The following is a 22,181-nucleotide window of genomic DNA, read 5'->3' as shown; positions in this document are numbered from 1 at the left end:
GCGGCCGCCCTGCCCCAGGCCCTGACGGAGAATTGACCCGAGGCTGGGGAGGACTGTGGGTCGTGTCCGCCGACTACCCTCGGGTGGTTTCCTTGTCCCGGGCTGTGCAGATTTGTCCTCTGCATCAGACGCTTCGCCCCGTGAAAATTGCTCCCGGAGGTTTTGGGGCACTGCGGTCACTTGTAATCCCGGGCCACGTTCAGAATAGAAATTGTGTAATTTGTAGGTAATTGTTTATGAAACCTTTGCCCGGGCAGTTGGTTTAGTCTACTTCCCCGCCCTTATTTCCAACCCTCGAACTGAAATATGTTTAAAGTGCTCTTGAGTAAAACAAATGGTTAATATTTCGCCGGCTTTTTGTTGTTGTTACAAGTTCCTTTTTGTAGAGTTAACACTTGTTTACAAATTAACCATGTTTCCTAATTTTTTTCCTGGAATGGACATCTGTTTAAAAGGCACAAATATGTATTGATTAAATCCAGTAAGAGCTTTCTACTTGGCACTCAAGTTCACTGAGTGATATTGGTTTCATAGGCATGTATTTATAAGTTAATGTTTATGTTCCTGTGCCAGGTCGATGAAATGGGTTGGACCCAGTGAAAATTTTTTCACTAAGGGACACCCCCTCCCCAAAAAACCTGTACCGGGCTATTTGTATGCACTTTGCCAATGGGTCCCACCTAGCTTCTTTGAGAGCTGCCAAACAAGGCAGAAAGCTTGTGCAGGACTCTTCACCCAGGGGTCTCCCTTAAATCACGTTAAACTCGAGATTAATGTTTTTATTTACTCGAAACTTGTGCTAGGCATATTTTTTTAATTCCCTATGGTTGGTAAACTACGTATACATTACAACAGCTATAAAAAAATAAGGCCTTGTTTTCCATGTCATTGATTTCCAATTTATCTGACCCTGAGCAACCCTCTGAACCCATTACCAGTTGAATAAGGATTGTACTTACCTATGTTCCCAAGGAGGCCCCCTCTTCACTGGCTCCCTTATTGGTAAAGCCTTGTTTTGTTAACTATCAACTATCTGCTCTTCCTGTTGGAATCAGCCTTTTGGAGTCCTGCCAGGTAATGCTTGGCTCTGTTTACAAAAGCTCAGCAACAAGATCACACTGGAAGTGACTGAGAGACTACATTCTATTTTACCATCTATTTAAATGCAGGTGTATTAAAGACTTATTCTGTTGAGGAAAAGGTGATATGGAATGGTTTTCTGAAGTTAGATTCATATGAACTACTTAATCATGGTTGGTGGTTTTATTTGTTCGTCTTGTTTTTGTTTTGTTTTTAAGTGAATTGTAAAGGTGTTTTATTGAAGAAAAGCAGGGGGACTTTCTTGGAACTAGGTTGTACTTCCAGGAAGAGAAGAGCTGGAGGGTAATTGTGTACTCAAAAGGTCTCTAAAGAATTCAATGGTTGGTGTTTGAGATCTTCACTGAAATGCAGTGCCACTAATGTCAGTGAAGGGAGATGTCAATTTGTTGTCCCTCTTTTAAACACATATTAATAACCCCTATTTCCACATAGCTGCCTCTTGGAAACAACTTTACCTGTCTTCTATTTGCCTCTCCACCCTTTGCCTCCTTTTGTGCCAGGCGGAGCTGACCTGGCCAGATTGCACTAATGAATTCCTTCACAGTCCTTGGTATCTCGATGGGTTCAGGCAGCAGGAAGTATATGCAAGAGATTGGAGGCCAGAAGATAGTGAGGTCACAGTCCATATTCCCCACGCTTGTGAATTCCATGTTCACCAAGGGTTAACTGCAGAACCCTCTCTCTTCAGTTATCTTTCCAGTTCTTTCCTTTGTCCCTTCAGGCCTACTAATAACTGCTAGTCCTTGGGGCACTGCATTACCTCTCATTGGTTTCCCTGACTCTTGTGCTACATCTCTGTAAATCACCTTTTCAATAACTCTATTCAAATTATGCAGTTTAAGTTTTACATCTGATATATATTTTTTAAGATTTTGTTTTTAAGTAATCTCTGCACCCAACATGGGACTCAAACTTACAACCTCAAGATCAAGAGTCGCATACTCCATCCACCAAACCAGCAAGGTACCTCCATTTGATTTTTTATTTTTTTTATATTTATTTTGTGTGAGAGAGAGAGAGAGCGTGCATGCAAGCTGGGGGTTGGGGCTGGGGGCAGAGAGAGAGGAAGACAGAGAATTCCAAGCAGGCTCCACACTGTTGGCACGGAGCCCGACATGGAGTTTGATCCCATGAACCATGAAATCAAGATCTGAGCCGAAATCAAGAGTCAGACACAACTGACTGAGCCACTCAGGCAACCCCCATCTGATTTTTGATGGGAATTGCCTGACCTAATTTGTCTTTGTTGAAACTCCATTATGTTAAGTCATTTGGCCTCTGCTGCTAATTACCAGATTCTTCTTCTGCTTCTTAGTTCAAAATCAAGGAAGAAAGACAGATTGGCTCAATTTATTTTTTGTAGGCAAATTATAATCCATTCTGTGGATTATTTGCTCTCTAGCAGAGTCCCCATCTAGCCTGGAGGAACAAGGCTGTTTGGTTCAAAACATTGCCAGCAAGGCAATTAAGGTGGGAGAGCCAGTTAATAAGAATGTGAAAGAGGTAAATACTTTAACCAAGTTAAAGTATCTTTTCCCTATCTTAATGAATGGCACCACCTTCCAGTCCATATAACCTAGGAGTTATCCTTTCACCTCTCCTTTCCCTCATTCTCCATAATTCATTAGTTTACAATATTTCTCAGGCTTCTGAAGGCAGTGTTCTAGGCACTCACCAAGATCTGTACCTCCTAAATGTCAAGTCCTGCTTTCTCCACTTGTCACCATCCTACTCCAAGATGTCACCATGCTTATATGATACTGTCACAACTGTCACACCCTCTTAATTGGCCTCTCTGGCTTTCACTTAGACCTATTTGATAAAATTGTTGTAAAGGTTGCATGAGATACTACATGTAAAGTGCTTACCAAAAACCTTGGCTCAATGATACTACCTTATTTTTATTGCTATTAAAACCAAAGACTTAGCCAGGGCATATGATCTTAATTTTACCCAACTTCTGAGGTTAGAAGCCTAATTTATTTATTTGCTTACTTATTTATTTTTCTGGTGGGAAATTGGAATTGAGAGCAGGGTGTAAGGTTTTCTTTTCAAAGAAGGTAGAATGGTTCTCTGGGCCCTCAGAAGTTATGAAACATCTAAAGTAATTATCCTTATACAAACTTGATGATCCCATTGTTCAAATGAGCCTTTAAAAGATGAATCTTGTTTTTCCTGTTTAGACTGCTTATATATTGTCAATGATTGAACCTACTCTTTCTCCCCCTCCCCCTGGTGCCTTAGGAAATTAAAGTCCCATGAGAACATCAAGATCTTTATTATTATTACCAGTGCAATTTAGGTTCAAGCTGGTAAAAACCCAATGTACAAATAACTGTACTGTATGCTAGAGAAGTTTCAAAGAATGTGTTAGGTATAAATTATTTCAGAGTCCAGCAGTCCAAGGAAAAGAGAAACTTGTGAGAAGTGAGATGATTCATTTTTGAAAATACCAAATAAAAGCTGTGCTGTCTAGTTAACAATAGGTTTACAACGTATTGGAAATATGTACAAACCTCCCGCCATCCACAATGGAGTCCCAAACCTTTAGACCCTTCATTTCCTGGTTCTTCCCCTCTCCATTTCGCGGGCTGATTTTTTGCGGACTTTTCAATGAGTAAGCGCAAAGAACTGAAGTTTCTGCATCACCTCAAGGAATGTACATTTGTTCTAATCAGACTACTTTTTGCCTAATATGGGCATAGGCCACTTCCCAGTAAGGCTGTAGCGTCTGCAGTACTCAGCCAATGAGGAATTGGGGGGATACTTCACACTAGGAGATAAATTGCCTGCTGTAACTGCCCCGAATATACCTATCCATCAGAAACATGCTCTTGCAGGGGCGCCTGGGTGGCTTAGTCGGTTAAGCGTCCGACTTTCGCTTAGGTCATGATCTCGTGGTTCGTGGGTTCAAGCCCCGCATCGGGCTTTGTGCTGACTGCCAGCTCAGAGCCTGGAGCCTGTTTCAGAGTCTGTGACTCCCTCTCTCTCTGACCCTCCCCTGCTCACGCTGTCTCTCTCTCCTAGAAATAAATAAAAATTAAAAAAAAAAAAAAAGAAACATGCTCTTGCAAAAGTGTTGATTAAAGCTTCATTTCACTGTGTTCCCAGTGTCCGCATGCCTTTTTTGACTGGGTCAGTGGACTTGTTTCTCACAAAATTGAACCCAGAGATTTTTTTTTAACTTCTTATAAAATAGCCACTTTTTAAAAGACTGATTTTTTAGTAAGATGTACTGAGCCATCCTTACCTTCAAGTCACAGAGCTTTGGGCCCTGTTTATCAGAATAATAGCTTTCCTTATGAGCTGAACGCTCAGATAACTACTGGATACTTCCAATTATCTTTAACCTTCAAGACAGGGTCAATGCTAATGTATGTTTGAAAGGCTTTGCACCCTGTTTTCAGTAAATAAATAACAATCCTAGATACAGTGAGAATAAAAGCTCCTTTAGAAATGTTTACTCTGTCAGACAAATAGGTAAAAACACTGTGCTTGCTATGCAAACAGGTTCAAAACAAATCTAGGCTACTTTTCAACCAGATTGCTGTTCTGAAGTCGGTGCTCTCTACTTTTTAAGTATGTTTTAATAGACTAGTTTAACACAGGTAGGAACTCTAGAAAGTTTAAGTGTCTAGGGGCATCTGGGTGGCTCAGTTGATTGAGCATCTGACTTTGGCTCAGGTCATATCAGCTTTCATGAGTTCAAGCCCTGCATTGGGGTCTGTGCTGACCGCTCAGAGCCTGGAGCTGCTTTGGGTTCTGTGTCTCCCTCTCTCTGCCCCTCCCCCACTCTCAAAAATAAATAAAAATATTTAAAAAAATTTTTTTTAAACTTGCCTAAGAACTCTCAGCCAGGGCTGCTCAGTCTGTTCAGTGCCTGACTTCGGTGCAGATCATGATCTCATGGGTTTGTCAGCCCCACATCCAGCCTCACATCTACCTCTCTCTGCAACTCCTCCACCTCACACATTCTCTCTCTCTCTCCCAAAAATAAACAAATATTAAAAACAAAAAGAATTCTCAACCAATAATGGCTAAGATTGATACTCAAAACTGTCTTTCCTATCATAATATTTAGTCTTCTTTCTTTTATAATAACTTGTAATAACACAAACAATCAAAAGTAATAACTTTTTTAAAGACTCTAAAAATAAACTCAAGGAAACATAACTTTTTCTCTTCCAGTTTTCATAGAACAGAACTTTCACACAATAGGGTTAGTTAATATGTCTGAATTCTTCCTACTATCCAATTATATTTAATATTTGTATAGCTTTATAAATACTAGCGCAACAAAGATGAGATCTATAAATTCAAGTTCAGCGGTTGACATCAGAAAAAATAAGCTTTGTAGAGAAATTAGGAAAAGTCCTTATCAGCTTTTTAATACTTACGGGTTATTTTAATCAATTCAATAAATATTTACTGAAAGCTTACTGTAGTTCAGTAACTAGTCAAGACCCTGGGGATATCCTAGTGAACTGGTCAGTTCCAGAACTGACACAGAGATACAGAATGCATTGTGTGGTGGCTTTCATGCCTTACGAATTGATATGTACAATTGAATCAGAAGTTTCACAAATCACTACTTATCCTTACTAAGTGGATGAACACACTCTTATGTGATCTATTCTGTTCCATTTCACTTTTTTTAAAAAGCATGAAATTAGTTAATTTCTTGGTACAGGTACAGATTGTAACTTACAGTTTGAAAAATGACAGTGGCACAGTGATTAAACTGAAACTAGATTATCTGGGTTCAAATGACAGCTTTGCCACTTCCTAACAGTAAAACAGCAAATTACTTAACCTCTCTGTGATTTTCTTTCCCCATCTGTAAAACATGAAATATAATTGTATCTACTTTGTATGGTTATTGTGAGAATTAAAAAATGTTAATTTATTTAAAACTCATTGAGTGGGACCTGTCAAATAGTAAGGGCCAATAACTACAAGTCATTATTGTTACTATTATTACTATTATTTTTATTTCATTAGAGACTAACAAAAAGTAAACTCGATAATTAGAGATTGTTAGTAACATTAATGAAAAAAACAAATCAAGGAGGTAAAATTTAAAGTGAGAAAGTATGAGAAGGAACACACCATAGGACAAGTATTCTTTTAAGATGAATAGAACTTCCTGTTAAGAAGATGAAGAAGAAGAAGATGAAGCTGCAGTGGTGTGGTTACCAAGGCCTTAGAAAGAGACTGGTATATAGCACATAATAAACAAAGCATGGCTAGAGAGGAGGTTAAAGCGATAGCCTAAGGCAGACCTAAGGGGATTCTAGATTATGGCAGAGTTTGAATTTTATTTTTAGAGCAATAGGAAGCCACTGTAAAATAAGAGGATTTAGCACACTTACATGAACCCATCCTCCATTACCCTTTCTATTTATTTTTCAGTTTTTTATTTTTTATTTTATTTTTTTAATTTTTATTTTGAGAGAGAGAGAGAAAGCACAAACAAGGCAGGGGCAGAGAAAGAGGGAGAGAGAATCCCAAGCCAGGTTCCATGCTGTCATCCCACAAACTGGAAGATCATGACGTGAGCTGAAATCAAGAGCTGGATGCTTAACTGACTAAATCACCCAGGCGTCCCGAATGTTCTATGCAATTTTACACAGAACCTCTTGTATCCTCACTCTGTAAGGTAAGAATATATGACCTAACCCTTTGCTTTGTCTTCCAGTTTTTTTCCTTATATTAACATCTTAGCCTTCTTTATTTTGAAATATAGTATACACAGAAAAGTGCCCCCACATAAATTAAAAACCCACACATGTGCAAATTAACGGGTAAAGTGAACAACCATGTAATGGCTACCCCAGTTAAGAATTAGAACCCCATGTGTTCCTATTCATAACACTTTTCTCCCCTTAAGGAGGAAATCACTTTCTTACTTTACTTTATGGTTTATCACTTAATAATTTATCCCATAGATTTGCCTAGTTTTTTAAACTATACATAAATGAAATCTTACTATAAGTACTGTATCATTTTGGGAATAGAATTTATGAATCACAGAGTATGCATGTCTTAATCTGTTATAGATATTTCCAAACTTTTGTACCAATGTACATTCCCACCGGCAGTGTTTGAGAGTATCCCATATGATGGACAACATTTTTTCCTTTCTTTTTTTATTTAAAATTTTTTTATGTTTATTTTTGGGAAAGAGAGAGAGGGCACGAGCATGAGTGGGGGAGGGGCAGAAAAAGAGGGACACACAGAATCAAGAGCAGGCTCCAGGCTCTGGGTGACAGCACAGAGCCCACTTGGGGCTCAAACCCATGAACTGTGAGATCATGACCTCAGCCGAAGTCAGACACTTAACCGACTGAGCCACCAAGGTGCAACATTTCTCTCTTCCATTTACATTGTCAAGAGTGATTATTTATATTCTACTGTACAACCGTAATGTGCTTCTTTATGCTTTGTTCATAGACTGATCCTAAATTTTAAGAATCTGTAAACAGCTTTATTTAATGAGTGTGTAGATATTCCTCACTGCAGAACAATGTTTTGTGCTAGAATTGCATTTCCTTCTTTATGGTTTCAGTGCTATGATAACCTAGAAACAAGACCAAGTGTATTCATATTTTATACTTCATCAGTATAAAATAATCAACAAATTCCCACAACGTTTCAGAGAAATTCATATGTACATGGCTACTGATTTTTCTGGTACACTTCCTGTTTTTCCATGAGTTCCCAATTGTTCCTTTTTTCCCCGCTTCCATGATTTCACATTCTCATGGTTTAACCCTACCTTTCTGGCCACTTCTCAGGCTACCTCTTTAATTCTTCATTGTCTAAACTTTAATTGTTGGTGGAGGTACCCAAGACTTTGTCTTAGGTTAGCAGATTTTCAAACTGTGTTCCTAAACCCTTGCTCCATCTCATGAATCATGAGATCATGACCTGAGCTGAAATCAAGAGTTGGATGCTTAACTGACAGAGCTACCTGGGTGCCCCTTAGGGACATTCTTTTGGGGAATCTTTAAGGTTCAGGTCAAAACTGTTTTCACAATAATATTAAGATATTATTTGCCTTTTCCCCTTATTGATATCTTTACTGATGGCACAAAAACAATGGTGGATAAGTCTGCCGGTGACTCAGCACGAATCAAGGCAGTGGCACCAAACTGTACTAGAAGTCACTGTATTCTTCTGCCACACATTCATAGTCGAAAAAACAAAAATTGTTGGGGTACCTGGGTGGCCCAGCCAATTGAGTGTCTAACTCTTCATTTCAGCTCAGGTCATGATCCCATGCTGGGCTCCAGGCTGAGCATGGGGCCTGCTTGGGATTCTTTCACTCTGCTCCTCTCCCCTGCACTCCCACCGTTTCAAAAAAACCAAAAACCAAAAACGAGAAATTTCAAGCTTCACCTAAGAATGTCCTTGATGGAACAGTCAAAATTATTAATGTGATTAAAGCTTAACCATATAACTGCTTCTTTTAAAAGTTTATTTATTTTGAGAGAGCACAGGAGAGAGCGAGAGAGAGGGGGAGAAAGAGAGAGAGAGAGAGAGAGAATGAGAATCCCAAGCAGGCTCCATGCCATCAGCATAGAGCCCGATGCACCGTGAGATCATGACCTGAGAGCAGGAGTAAGATGCTTAGCCAACTGAGCCACACAGGCGCCCCTTAAGTGAGTCTTTTTATATTCTGTGTGATGAAATAGGAAGTGTACATAACTCACTTCTGCTGTATATCAAAGTATGATGGTTGTCTTGAGGAAAAGCACTAGATAGTTGTATGTGGACTAACTCCTTTCTTCATGGAACCCATTTATACTTGAAAGAACAACTGACAACAGACTAGGTTTATTCATGCTTAGATAATTTGGCATACATTTTCCCAAAAATGAACAAAGTGTATCTGTCATGTCAATGGAAACAATTGATAATACTGGTGATAAAATTCAAGCTAGCAAGAGAAAATTAGAATTTAGAAAATGTGTACCTACAGCATGAACTCAATAGCTTCCCAATGCTTGAAGACTCTTTTCTGATGAGATCAGTAGTGATTTTAATAATATAATTTTTTGATATTGTGTAATGAAGTGTGTCAACATTTGCAAGGGCTGCATTACTAAGCTAATATTTTTTCAAATGACTAAAAACAGTACCAAATCATACATTGGTAAGACAAAGGGTAAGAAAGGCTATTGGCTTTCTTTTTCTGACTTAAAATGTTTTTACTATTTTTACATAGTCCTTTAATATGAACAATCATATTTATTACTATTTAACTGTTTGATTCAGAAGCATTCATAAGCACTAGTGAAAATATATTACTTAGAAAATGATTCCCGGTTATATGGATTTTCAGGATCAAGACTTGGTAAACTATGGCCTATGGGCTGAATCCTGACCACCACCTGTTTTTATACAAGTGCAAGCTAAGAATGGTTTTTGCATTTTTTTTTAATGGTTGAAAAGAAGAATATTTTTGTGACACATAAATACTGTATGAAGTTTGAATTTCAGTTCCATAAATAAATTTTATTGAAATACAGCATGCTTATTCGTTTACATATTGTCTGTGGGTGCTTTCGCACCACAAAGGCAGAGTTGAGTAGTTGTGAGAGGAACCATATGTGGTGCTGTCATCACTTTGTACTATTGCTAAAAGGCAAATATCAAGAGAGAAATCCAATAGAATTCTGTAAAATACTCTCCAAATGACGATGAATATGTTTAATTAAAAGCATTTCCTTATAAATGGGTTATCTTTTTGGCAGTACCTATCTGTATGAAAAGACATTTTCAAAGTTGAAATACACTATATAAAATCTAATTATAGGTCAACATTAACAGGGAAGTATTTGGAACACATTTTGATGAGAGGTCTAGAGTATTTTCTGACACCAGCCACCAATTCTTTAGTTCTCTAGTTTCCTACACCAACTGGGTATCCAAAAATTCAATTCAATTCTGACTCTACCTAGAATTAGTGTCTATGTCACAAATTCAAGGACTCATACCCACAAGTCTGCCTTCACTTGAGACATCAGCCACAAGTAGGGCACCCAGGTCACCCACACTTTTGCCCATCCAACTACAAATCAGTTCCCACAATCCACTCCTTAGGTTGGATAATTTTGCTATAATGGTTCATAGAATTCAGGGAAACACTTTATTTACACTTACTAGTTTGTTATAAAGGATACAATTCAGGAACAGCCAGATTAAAACATTTCAGAGGATAAGGTATAGGAAGGTATAGGGGAGGAGGTATTCAGAGCTTCCATGCCCTCTCTAGGCATGTCACCCTCCCAGCACCTCAATGTGTTCGTGGAACCTCCCTGAATCCCACCATGTAGGAGTTTTTCTGGAGGTTGCATCACTTAGGCTTGATTGATTAAACCGTTGGTCATTGTGGTTAACTGAACTTCCAGCCCCCCTCCCCTATTTTACTGACTATGTAATAAAAGCCAAAAAAGCAGTGTACACATTGCCAAGGTAACCTGCAAGACCACCGTGTTTATCAGCAAAAACGGGAGTCCTTGATATCCCTGCAGACTTCAACTTGCTCACCCATTTCAGAGGAATAATGGGAGACATGGGTGACAGACATTATTCTTAGGGTGTTTGAGCCTAGAAGTGATAAAAGGACTCAAATAGGGAGCAAAGGGACAGACTAACAGGAACAGCAACTGCATAAAATCTTACTCCCTCTTCTTGAAGGATTTCTCAGGGCAACAAGCAAGAATAAGACCAGGACACCAGTCTGGTCCTGGGTTATCTGTGAAAGTAAAAATGTGCACCCAGGTTGGGGCCACATTGCTACCTGGAGACTTGCTCGCCCCTGCTGGCTTTGCCACTGAATCAACTCTTCTTTTAATAACATGAGCTGTCTACCGGAAAACTGGAAGGCATCTTTATAGGCACAATCTTAAACCAACAACACTTGTGCAGTCAACACTTCTTCAGCCTTTAGAGGAAATGTCTCAATCGCTGCCTTCTAAGCCTGTGCCTGAGAGGGATTTCTTTCCTACTGATCCTCCTTTGGCTAGAACAGTGATAAAATTGAGTTGCATGGGATATATATGGGATATATAAGTTCAGTGATGTGCTTACCAAGAGGAGTTGGAGCCAGCTGCACCATGGAAGTGGGATCTGCTGGGCATGAGAACCTGTGCCTGGGGGAGCATAATCTTATCCTCATCCATGGGGGGAGGGGGGTGACCTGCACCACATGGAAGTCTGTGGCAGCATTCTGGGAGGCCTGAATTGCTTCAGGGGTGGCCTAGGCCAGGGGGCCAGCACAGCAGTGGCTGTGATTTCTTGGCCATAGATTTGTATCTCCATTGCTTCAGGACCTTCTGGGCTTCAACTGGATGCTCAAATTCCACATATGTGTGGCCTTGAGATAGATTGGGACGCTTCCTTTCTACAGGCATGTCAATCATTTTAACTTTCCCATAGGTGGAGAATATCTCCATAATGTGCACCTTGGTGGGTTAAGGGGAAATACTCTACCTTTTCCTTTCTTTTTCATCTCTTTTGGGTTGTTTGGACTGGGAGCAGGAACACTGTCCTTTGTCATATTTATGCCACCAAGAGGGACTGGAAAGGCTGAAGAGCTAACTCTGGAGCTGGACCCACAGGATATGCTGGAACTTTCTAAGCAGCTGGACACATAAAAGGAACTGGAGCCATTACTGGTTCTGGGTCAAAGCTGGAGGTAGAACTGGACCGAGAACTAATGCCGCTGCTATCTCCGGCAGCCCTGTGCATCTTCTGAGTTTTATCCTGCCACTATTCTCCTCACTTGACTCCTTGGTGACCTTGGGCTTCTTTTTTTAGAGTGATCCTTGGGCTTCTTACTCCTAATTTGGGCTGGGAAATGATCCCCAATTGCATTTTATACTGAAGGGCAGGATCTTCTGTCTATTCAACCTCCTCCTGCTCTCCTCAGCTGCTGAGTCATTTATAGTTTCAGACTACAACCTGGCACAGTGGACAGAATCCTACATTTGGAATCATTCTGCAAACTCTCACGGACCACCTGGTAGTGCTTGAACTATGGCAGGCCCTAAGGGCATAGAAAATGAGTAAGATCTTCTGCTTTTACAGACTGGGTTTTGAGAGGTTGGGGCACAATTGACTAATTATTTAAATATAATGAGCTAAGAGCTGCAATAAAAGTAAGCCCTGAATGTTACAGAAACACAAAATTAGTGTGCTTAGTCCAGGCTAATGGGAATCTCTCTGGAGGATTGGTACAGAGGGAGAGAAAAGGGAAGAGTTCTCGTTCTACCATTAAACGGTGAAGATCTCATCAAGTACCTGCACTTCTTTCACTGTTTTTCTTTTATAAAATAAACATAGCAATTCCAGCCATTCTTGCTAACCCCATAAGTTTGTTATGTTATAGCAAGATAAGAGGTGAAAATAGTTTTTAATTTGCAAAGCACGAATAAATATGCATCCATTTTTTTTAAAAAATCTTTTATTTTTAATTTTTTAATTAAAAAATTTTATTTTAGAGAGAGAGAGTGAGCAGGGGAGAGGAGCAGAAGGAGAGAAAGAGAGAACCCCAAGCAGGCTCCATGCTCAGCACAGAGCCTGATGTGGGCCCAATCCCATGATGCTGAGATCATAACCTGAGCCAAAACAAAGAAGTAGATGTTAGACTGACTTAGCTATCCAGGTGCCCCCATTTAAAAAAAAAAAAAAAAAAAAAAACAACTTTTAAATGTGAAATAATTTTATAGAAGAGTTGCAAACATAGTACCAAGATTCCCTATGTGACCTTCACTGAGCTACCTCTAAAATCTTCCATAACTGTGGTGCATTTATCAAAATTAAGAAATTAACATGTGGACAACACTTAACTACAAGCTTTATTCAGATATCATCGCTTTTTCCACTCATGTCTTTTTGTATTCCAATGGTTTTCAATGAATCAGAGAATGAAAAGTTATTAATATGGCTACAGATTCCACACTGCAACTAACCTTTAAGAAGCTATAACTTGTTGAGTTTGGGTGTAGCATCAAAGAATATCCTCAATAACATGAAAAAGCTATTAAAATACTTCTCCATTTTCCAACCAGATTTTCTTCCTATACTTTAACCAAAACAATCTATTGCAACAGAGTAAATGTAGAAGTAGATATAACAGTCCACCTGTCTTCTATTAGAATAGATTTTAAAATCATTTCCAAACCTACAATAATGCACTACTCACTAAAAACAATGTGTTTTTTTTAATTGGAAAACAAAGTTATTTTTCATTAAAAAGTGTTGCTTATGTTTAGGTTTGTGGGCAATCAAGTTAAAATGAGGTCATACTGGAGTAGAGTGGGCCCAAATCCAATAATTGGTATTCTTTTAAGAAGAAGGAAATTTGGATACAGATACAGAAATGAGAATGCGACACGAAGGAAGCAAATACCAGAGGCTGAGACTGGAAGCAAAGGTACTACCAGAGTTAGAGGAGTGCCTTCAGTCTACCAGAAGCTAGGAGAGGGACAGGGAATAATAGATCCTTTTCTAGAGCCTTCAGGAGGAACATGGCCCTGTGGACACCTTAATTTTGGACTTCCAGAACTGAGAGAATTTCTGTTGTTTAAAGCCACCAGTTTGTGGTACTGTTTTCTACAGCACCCCTAGGAATCTAATACAATATGTACTGGGTTTATTATTGTTACTTTTAAGTTAGTAAATACATAAAAATATTTCTCAATTTTAATTTGTACTGTGGTAATACTGATACATAAAATACTCATAAACAAAAGCTCTTTAGGGTCTTCAAGTTCTAAAAGTGTAAAGAGTTCTGAGAACAAAAAGTTTGAGAAATGTTGTCCTAGGTCCTTTTCCTTCCCTAGACTCCTCGAAATCTTAACCATGCCTGTCATAGTAGTTACCGTATAAATACCAGTGTTTCCAAGTTTTTATCTTCTGTTCAGATTTCTATGTTTTGTTAAGTGTACTTATTTATTTTGAGAGAGAGAGGGAAGGAGAGAGAATCCCAAGCAGGCTCCAGCTCCATGCTGTCAGCGTGGAGCCCAATGTGGGGCTCGAAGCCATGAACCATGAGATCATGACCTGAGTCAAAACCAAGAGTTGGACACTCAACTGACTGAGCCACCCAGCAGCTCCATACATATATTTTTTTTACCTATGCAATTACAGCCATCATCGGTTTTGTTTTTTTGTTGTTTATTTCGATAAATAATTTATTTACTGATGATTTTGTATTTGTTCTTTAACTCTTCACACAGTTTAGGATTGCTCTATTATCAAAATCATTTACCAGTCTCAAAATTCTTTCAGTTCCTTGGAGGCACAAAGAATATTCTCAGGGTCATAACATTGTCCCATTCTCCTTTGTAAATATGTATCCTTTTGCTAACGTTTTTCTTAGTATTATATACTAGTATGCAACCAATTCTGCAACTTGCTTTTTTTTTTAAATCTAAAATATAGATTGGTTTGTACTGGTTTTAGGGAAGTTTTTTTTAAAAAACTGACAAATCAGTTTATTTCTCTGTTATGTGCTTTCCAATATATCTGAATTTTACCTGTTTTAGAAGACAGGTGGCTGAAAACAGCGTAGATGAGCTATATTGTGGAAAGAGGCTTTCCCACCTTGTTATAGGAGGAATGTTTATCAGAATGTTTATCAGACTGCATGCTGAGATAATAAATACTTGAAGATATGCTAATCTGCAGCATTCAAAGTATCTTTTCCAGTTTGGCAAAAGGTTTGGCACCAAAGAAATATTTAGGTATTTTGGACTAGTCATTCCCCTCCTAGAAATTTGTCATAAGCCATTTTAATCTCAAAGAAAAAACAAAAATGACAACATGTTTTTTATGTCTGTTTGAAATAATACATGCTATGGTAAAGTGTTTTTTTTTTTTAACAATAAAGGCCATTGATAAGTTTGAGCTGTCCCTTCTATTCTTACTCCTCTGATACTCTATATTCTTTCCATATTTATATATCCATTTTTCCTTACTGTATATGATTTCAATGAATAACTCTTTGGTATCCTTATATAAGTGTAAAGGTAAAAGTACTGATAAAAAGCTAAAGATATCTAGACCATACTAAGTGGTTTTGAATAATCTAAGTTCTGCCCGGATTTTTTTTGTGTGTGAGGTGAATTCATATGTACCTACATCCAAATGGAAGTACCAAAATGTTCTAAGTGAGAATAATTTGTTCTCTTGATTCCATTGCTCTTCTTCATTATTATAGCTAATAGAATATAACATCTCTGGTTAGGGGAGTATGCAGATAATATTATTGTTCTTGTGCAGCAGCTGGATTATTTAGTAACTAGCAAATGGCAGGTTGCCTGGCTGGCTCAGTGGGTAGAGCATGTGGCTCTTGATCTCATGGTCCTGAATTCAAGCCCCATGTTGGGCATGGACCCTTATTTAAAAATACACTTGCAAATGGCTACTCTTGGTAAGTCATTAAAAACCATATAAGTTTCTTTCATTAACCATATCCTTTTTAGTTATTCACAAAACTTTTTAATTACAAAATTATATTTTATAATGGAATTAACATCAACCTATTTTTTGTGTTGCAGCACTTGGAGTTTCATGGGAATGAATAATATTTATAGTAAATATATGGGTTTCTAAAAGAAAAGCAAAGCTGGAGGGATCACAGTTCCAAACTTCAAGTTATATTACAATGCTTTAGTAATCAAAACAGTATGGTACTGGCACAAAAATCTGGCATATGGTACTAGCACAGTCCAATAGAACAGAATAGAAAACCCAGAAATGAATCCACACCTATATAATCTATTAATCTTCCACAAAGCAGAAAAGAATATCCAATGTGAAAAAGACTGTCTCTTCAACAAATGGTGTTGGGAAAAACTGGACAGCAACATACTACAGAGAAAAATGAAACTAGACCACTTTAACACCATATACAAAAATACATTCAAAATGGATTAAAAACCTAAATGTGAGAACTGAAACCATAAAAAATCATACAGAAGAACAAAAGTAGTGACGTCTTTGACATCAGTTGTAGCAACTTTTTTCTAGTTATATCTCTGAAGGCATGGGAAACAAAAGCACATAAACTATTGGGACATCATCAAAATAAAAAGCTTCTGCACAGCCAAGGAAACAAAAAAACTCAAAGGCAACCTATGGGATGGGAGAAGATATTTGCAAATGATATTTCAGATTAAGTATTAGTATCCAAAATATAAAGAACTTATAAAACTCAACACCCCCAAAAATGAATAATCCAATTAAAAATGGGCAGAAGACATGGATAGTCATTTTTTCAAAGAAGACGTACAGATGGCCACAGACAGATGAAAAGATGCTCAGCATCACTCATCATCAGGGAACAATTCAAAACTACAGTGAAATATCACCTCACACCTGTCAGAATGGTTAAAATCAACAATACAAGAAACAACAGGTGCTGATGAGAATGTGGAGAAGAGGAACTCTCTTCCACTGCTGGTGGGAATGCAAACTGGTGCAGCCACTCGGAAAACAGTATGGAGGTTCCTCAAAAGGTTAAAAAAAAGAACTACCCTACTATCCAGCAATTGCACTAGTAAATATTTATGCAAAGAATACAAAAATACTGATTCAAAGGAATACATGCACCCTTATGTTTACAGCAACATCATCTATAATAGCCAAATTATGGAAGCAGCCCAAGTGTCCATTGATTGATGAATGGATAAAGATCTACTGTTTCTTGGCTATTTGCTGATGTAATCTCCTTACCTTTTCACCTGACATTATGTATATCCTTAGGAAATCTTGAGGGAAATTCTTCATAGTCATTATTGTTGGATGATAAGTTGAAATCAAACTCCACACCCGAAAAACAAATAATCCAGTGAAGAAATGGGCAGAAGACATGAACAGACACTTCTCCAAAGAGGATATCCAGATGGCCAACAGACACATGAAACGATGCTCAGCATCCCTCCTCATCAGGGAAATACAGATCAAAACCACACTGAGATACCACCTCACGCCAGTCAGAGTGGCTAAAATGAAAAAATCAGGAGACTCTAGACGCTGGCGAGGATGTGGAGAAATGGGCACTCTCCTATGCTATTGGTGGGAATGTAAACTGGTACAGCCCCTCTGGAAAACAGTATGGAGGTTCCTCAAAAACTTAACAATAAAACTCCCCTATGACCCAGCAGCAGGACTAGGAATTTACCCAAAGGATACAGGAGTGCTGATGCATAGGGGCACATGTACCCCAATGCTGTTCATAGCAGCACTCTCAACAATAGCCAAAACATGGAAAGAACCTAAGTGTCCATCAACTGACGAATGCATCAAGAAGATGTGGTATATTTATACAATGGGATACTACATGGCAATGAGAAAGAATGAAATCTCACCATTTGTAGCAACATGGATGGAACTAGAGGGTGTTATGTTGAGCAAAATAAGTCAGGCAGAGAAGGACAAATACCATATGTTTGCACATATAGGTGGAGTAGGAGGAAGTTAACGGAAGACAAAGTGGTAGAAGAAGGGGAAAAATAGTTGAGGAGAGGGAGGGAAGCAAACCATGAGAGACTCTTGAATGATGAGATCAAACTAAGGACTGAGGGGGGGCGGGGGAGAGGGGAAGGGGGTGATGGGCATAGAGGAGGGCACTTGTTGGGATGAGCACTGGGTGTTGTATGGAAACCAACTTGACAATAAACTATTTAAGGACAAATTTTATTTATTTATTTATTTGTTTATTTATTTATTTTTGAGAGGGAAAGTCCAAAGTTGAAATCCATTTTTTAAAAAATTCCATTTATTTATTTGTGAAAGAGAGGGAAAGTCCAAGTGGGGGAGGGCAGAGAGAGAGAGGGAGAGAATCCCAAGCAGACTGCCCACCATCAGCACAGAGCCCAATGTGGGGCTTGAACGGGCAAACCACAAGCTCATGACCTAAGGTAAACTTGGACATTTAACCAACTGAGCCATCCAGGTGCCCCAAAATTTCCTTTCATTTTGAAAAATTTAGAAATAAAGTTTCAAGATTTTTAGTTTTTCATTTGTCAGTTAAAATCTAAGTAAGAAATACAGGAAGATCTGAGATAAGTCCTTAGTCAACCAAGGAACAAACTATGGGGTAAAATCATACCATTTGGAAGTATTTTTTTAAGTGTGTATCACTAGATAATGTTACTTTGAGAATTTTGTCCAAGGACAGTAGTATTTAATTTAAAAGCCTCAGTAAAAGTATGAGTATTTACTATGAGATAAAGGATATTACTGTAGTTTAACTGGACACTTGGAAAAATATATACTTCATAGAAGGCTATGCATTATGCTGACATCTATGTCTTAAAAAGATGAACTACTTAGGGGCGCCTGGGTGGCTTAGTCGGTTAAGCGTCCGACTTTCGCTTAGGTCATGATCTCGCGGTTCGTGGGTTCGAGCCCCACGTCGGGCTCTGTGCTGACTGACAGCTCAGAGCCTGAAGCCTGTCTTCCAATTCTGTATCTCCCTCTCTCTCTCTGACCCTCCCCTGCTCACGCTGTCTCTCTCTCTCTCTCCTAGAAATAAATAAAAATTTAAAAAAAAGATGAACTACTTAGAACACTTAATGCCTAATTTAAAAAATATAATTCCAAGACTGAGAATTCAATGATAAAAATACTCCTATCTTTGTTTAACAGTGTTCAAACAACACAAGGTTATCAATCAGAAAAATTAAAGATAGTTATGAAATCTGGTTTTACAATAAGTTTTGAAATTTTTCTTTCTTTTGTTCTGTTATCCCTTTCCTGAACAAATAGTTTCTTCTCTTCTGCCTCATTCTCATCAATATATAGACAAACTTTAATTTGAAACCATTTCCCCATCTAGTCACTGCTGGCCTTTCTAGCAGTTTCCCAAAGAGAAGCTTATAGCTGGTTGCTATCTTTATGTCCTGGCCCCTCCCCATTCATTTTTTTTTCTCTTTAGAGATTTTTCAATATTACATTTATTGCTTTTTTCTAAAATTGTGATAACCTTACCGTTTTAACCATTTTTAAATGCACAGTTCAGTGACATTATGTGCATTTACATCGTGCAACCATCACGACCATCCCTGTCCAGAAAATTTCCATTGTACCAAACTCTGTACTATCAATCAATATTGATCAGTAACTTCCTTTTCCCCTCTCCTCTCAGCCCCTGGCAACCAACATTCTACTTGCTGTCTCTGAATTGACTACTCTAGATACCTCATGTTAGTGGAATAATATATCATTTGTCTTTTTGTGTCTGGCTTATTACACTTAGCTTAATTTTTTCCCAAGTTTCACCCATGTTGTAGGGTTTGTCAGAATTTCATTGCTTTTTAAGACTGAATCATATTCCATTATATATGTACCACATTTTGCTTTTTCATTCATCTATCAAGGAACATTTGGGTTGTTTCCACGTTTTGGCTATTGGGAATAATGCTGCTACGAATATTGGTGTATAAATATCTGTTTGGGTTCCTGCTTTCAATTATTTTGAGTAGATACTTAGAAGTGGAATTGCTGGATCATATGATAATTCTATGTTTAATTTTACGAGGAACTGCTATACTGTGTTCCATAGTTCCATGTGTTCCATACTGTACCATTTTACATTCATACCATCAACACATGAAGGTTCCAGTTTCTCTACATCCTCACCAATAGTTGTTATTTTCCATTTGTTGTTAATAGCCATGCTAAGGGATGTGAAATGGTATCTTACTGTGGTGTGTGTGCATTTTAAAAAAATATATACCCCAAATTATTGTATACTTTAAGTCAATGAATTGTATGGTGTGTGTGTGTGTATATATATATATATATGATATATATATATAAAAATATATATATTTTAATGTTTGTTTTTGAGAGAGAGAACAGGGGAGAAAGGAGCAGAGAGAGAGAGATACAGAATCCAAAGCAGGCTCCATACTCCGAGTTGTCAGCACAGAGCCAGATTTGGGGCTCAAACCCAGGAATGGTGAGATCATGACCAGAGCTGAAGTCAGATGCTCAGCCGACTGAGCTACCCAGGCACCCCATAAATTATATTTTAATAAAATTGTTTAAAAAATAATCTGTGGGAGTGCCTGCGTGGCTCAGTCAGTTAAGCATCCGACTTGGGTTCAGGTCATGATCTCTCACACTTCAGGAGGTTGAGCCCTGCATCAGGCTCTGTGGAGCCTGGAGCCTGCCTCAGATTCTGTGTTCCCACTCTCTCTTCTCCTCCCAAGCTCGCACTCTGTCTTTCTCTCTCTCAAATATAAATAAACATTAAAAAGTTAAAAAAAATAATCTGTGTATAGAGATAAGCCAGAAATTGCTATAGAATTAAAGTCAAAAGGAACTTGTCTAGTCCTTGAAAATTGGTTAAGCATCTTGTTTGACCACTTTGTTTCTCGTACTCAGTAAATATATTTTAAGTGAGTGAATAAACAAATGAACAAATAAGTGGAATTAAATGCAATATATGTAAATCTGTCTGTCTGGCTGTGAGGTTGCAAGTTTGAGTTTGGGAACGTGATAATCTTTGAGGTCCCTGTCCTCCTGAAATATAATCAGAACTCTCATATTCAGTTCTTTGTTTTACAAATACATTAAAAAAAAACGTGCATTTGGTGAATCTTTTCCTCCTCTATTCTCATGAATTCAGTCCCAGGAGAGATGTGATTACTGACCTTCTGATACGAAAACTTGAAAAACTGGTTAGTGTCAGGACACAGGAAAATTACTAGACTAGCCCCCAGAATCTTCATTCTTTATGGAAATACAAAGAGTGAATTAAAGACATGAAATAAGAGCAGAAACAAGAGCAAAAATAAGCAGAAATAAGAGCAAACCCCAGATAGTCCTGATAGTACAGTTCTGCAAGTGACAGCAAACATATCTCCTCTCAAGGTAGATTTTATTACTCAAAAGGGCTTCCCAGTGCATCTCTCAGAATACCAACTTATTTTCTCCTATTTTATAATCTAAGGCAATGTTGGTATAAAATGGCATCTAGAAGGAAGCCAGTGAAGTAATAAATGTATAAAGCATATTTATATTTCCAAATAAAAAATAAATTTCATATTCCATATTATCACTGTATATCAATTAGACTAATTGTTTAGTTGAGTTGTGACTTTAGAAAAGAATGCTTAGCAGGTGACGTTGGTGTAGGTTTACAGCCGAACTTGAGTAAAAACTCAGCAGAATCAGTGTCTTTTCCTTAAGTGTTAGGACTTAAAATCAGATGTCATCTACAGGGCAAGTGAAATGGATCAAAGGTTTTTGAGTTGGTAGCAAGTGTCTCTAAAACATATAATAATAAAGGCAACAGTTTTGTCAACTGAGATGGATAGAAAAGGTGAGGATTAACTGCTCTGGAAGTGAAAGGAATGGTTTCAAAAGACATGCTTTAACTTTTCAAAGAGCCATCATATCTCCATTTTTATTTTATTTCATTCTATTTTTAATTTTATGAGAGAGAGAGAGTAAAAGCATGCAAGAAGGGGAGAGGGGCAGAGGGAGAGAGAATCCCAACCAGGCTCCACACCCAGTGCGGAGCCTGATGTGAGGTTTGATCCCACGGCCCTGGGATCATGACCGGAGCCAAAATCAAAAGTTGGATATTCAACCGACCAGGCCACCCAGGCACCCCAGTATCTGCATTTTTTAAAAGCAGTTTCATAAAGAAGGGAAGATACAGTCTATGGTTGAAGTAAAGAAAGCAAAGAGGTTAGCATTTCTTCTTTACCTATACTTGTCTGCTTTAAGTTGCCTAGATAAGTTGAAGTTTACAATTTAAAGCTCTGCTGCACATAAGTGCCCCAATCCACCCCCAGCTCATCCTACTCTAATGCATGTCTACCCATAACAAAATAGGAGAAGCAAAAGGAACACAGGCACTTTTGGCTATTTTAATACTTCTGAGGTGATGATAACACTATCAGGAATTCCTTTCCAAAAGCTATGTTGATTTAATGACTTTATATCTTTTCTTCAGCAGTTATTCCTCTTCCCTTGTGTCCTTTAAAGCACATGGTGGTTTTTTTTTAATGTTTTTTATTTTATTTCTAGGAGAGAGAGAGAGAGAC

At 38.1% G+C, this 22,181-nt stretch overlaps 1 pseudogene; it reads right to left on the bottom strand.

Annotated features, from left to right (window-relative positions):
* Nucleotides 1–11,283: 11,283 nt before the first annotated feature.
* LOC144231804 (uncharacterized) lies at nucleotides 11,284–14,763 on the bottom strand (annotated as a pseudogene).
* Nucleotides 14,764–22,181: the final 7,418 nt, after the last annotated feature.

Source organism: Crocuta crocuta, unplaced genomic scaffold, assembly GCF_008692635.1.
Source record: "Crocuta crocuta isolate KB4526 unplaced genomic scaffold, BGI_CrCroc_1.0 scaffold120, whole genome shotgun sequence".
Taxonomy (NCBI): Eukaryota; Metazoa; Chordata; class Mammalia; order Carnivora; family Hyaenidae; genus Crocuta; species Crocuta crocuta.
This window is presented reverse-complemented; position numbering and strand designations above follow the sequence as displayed.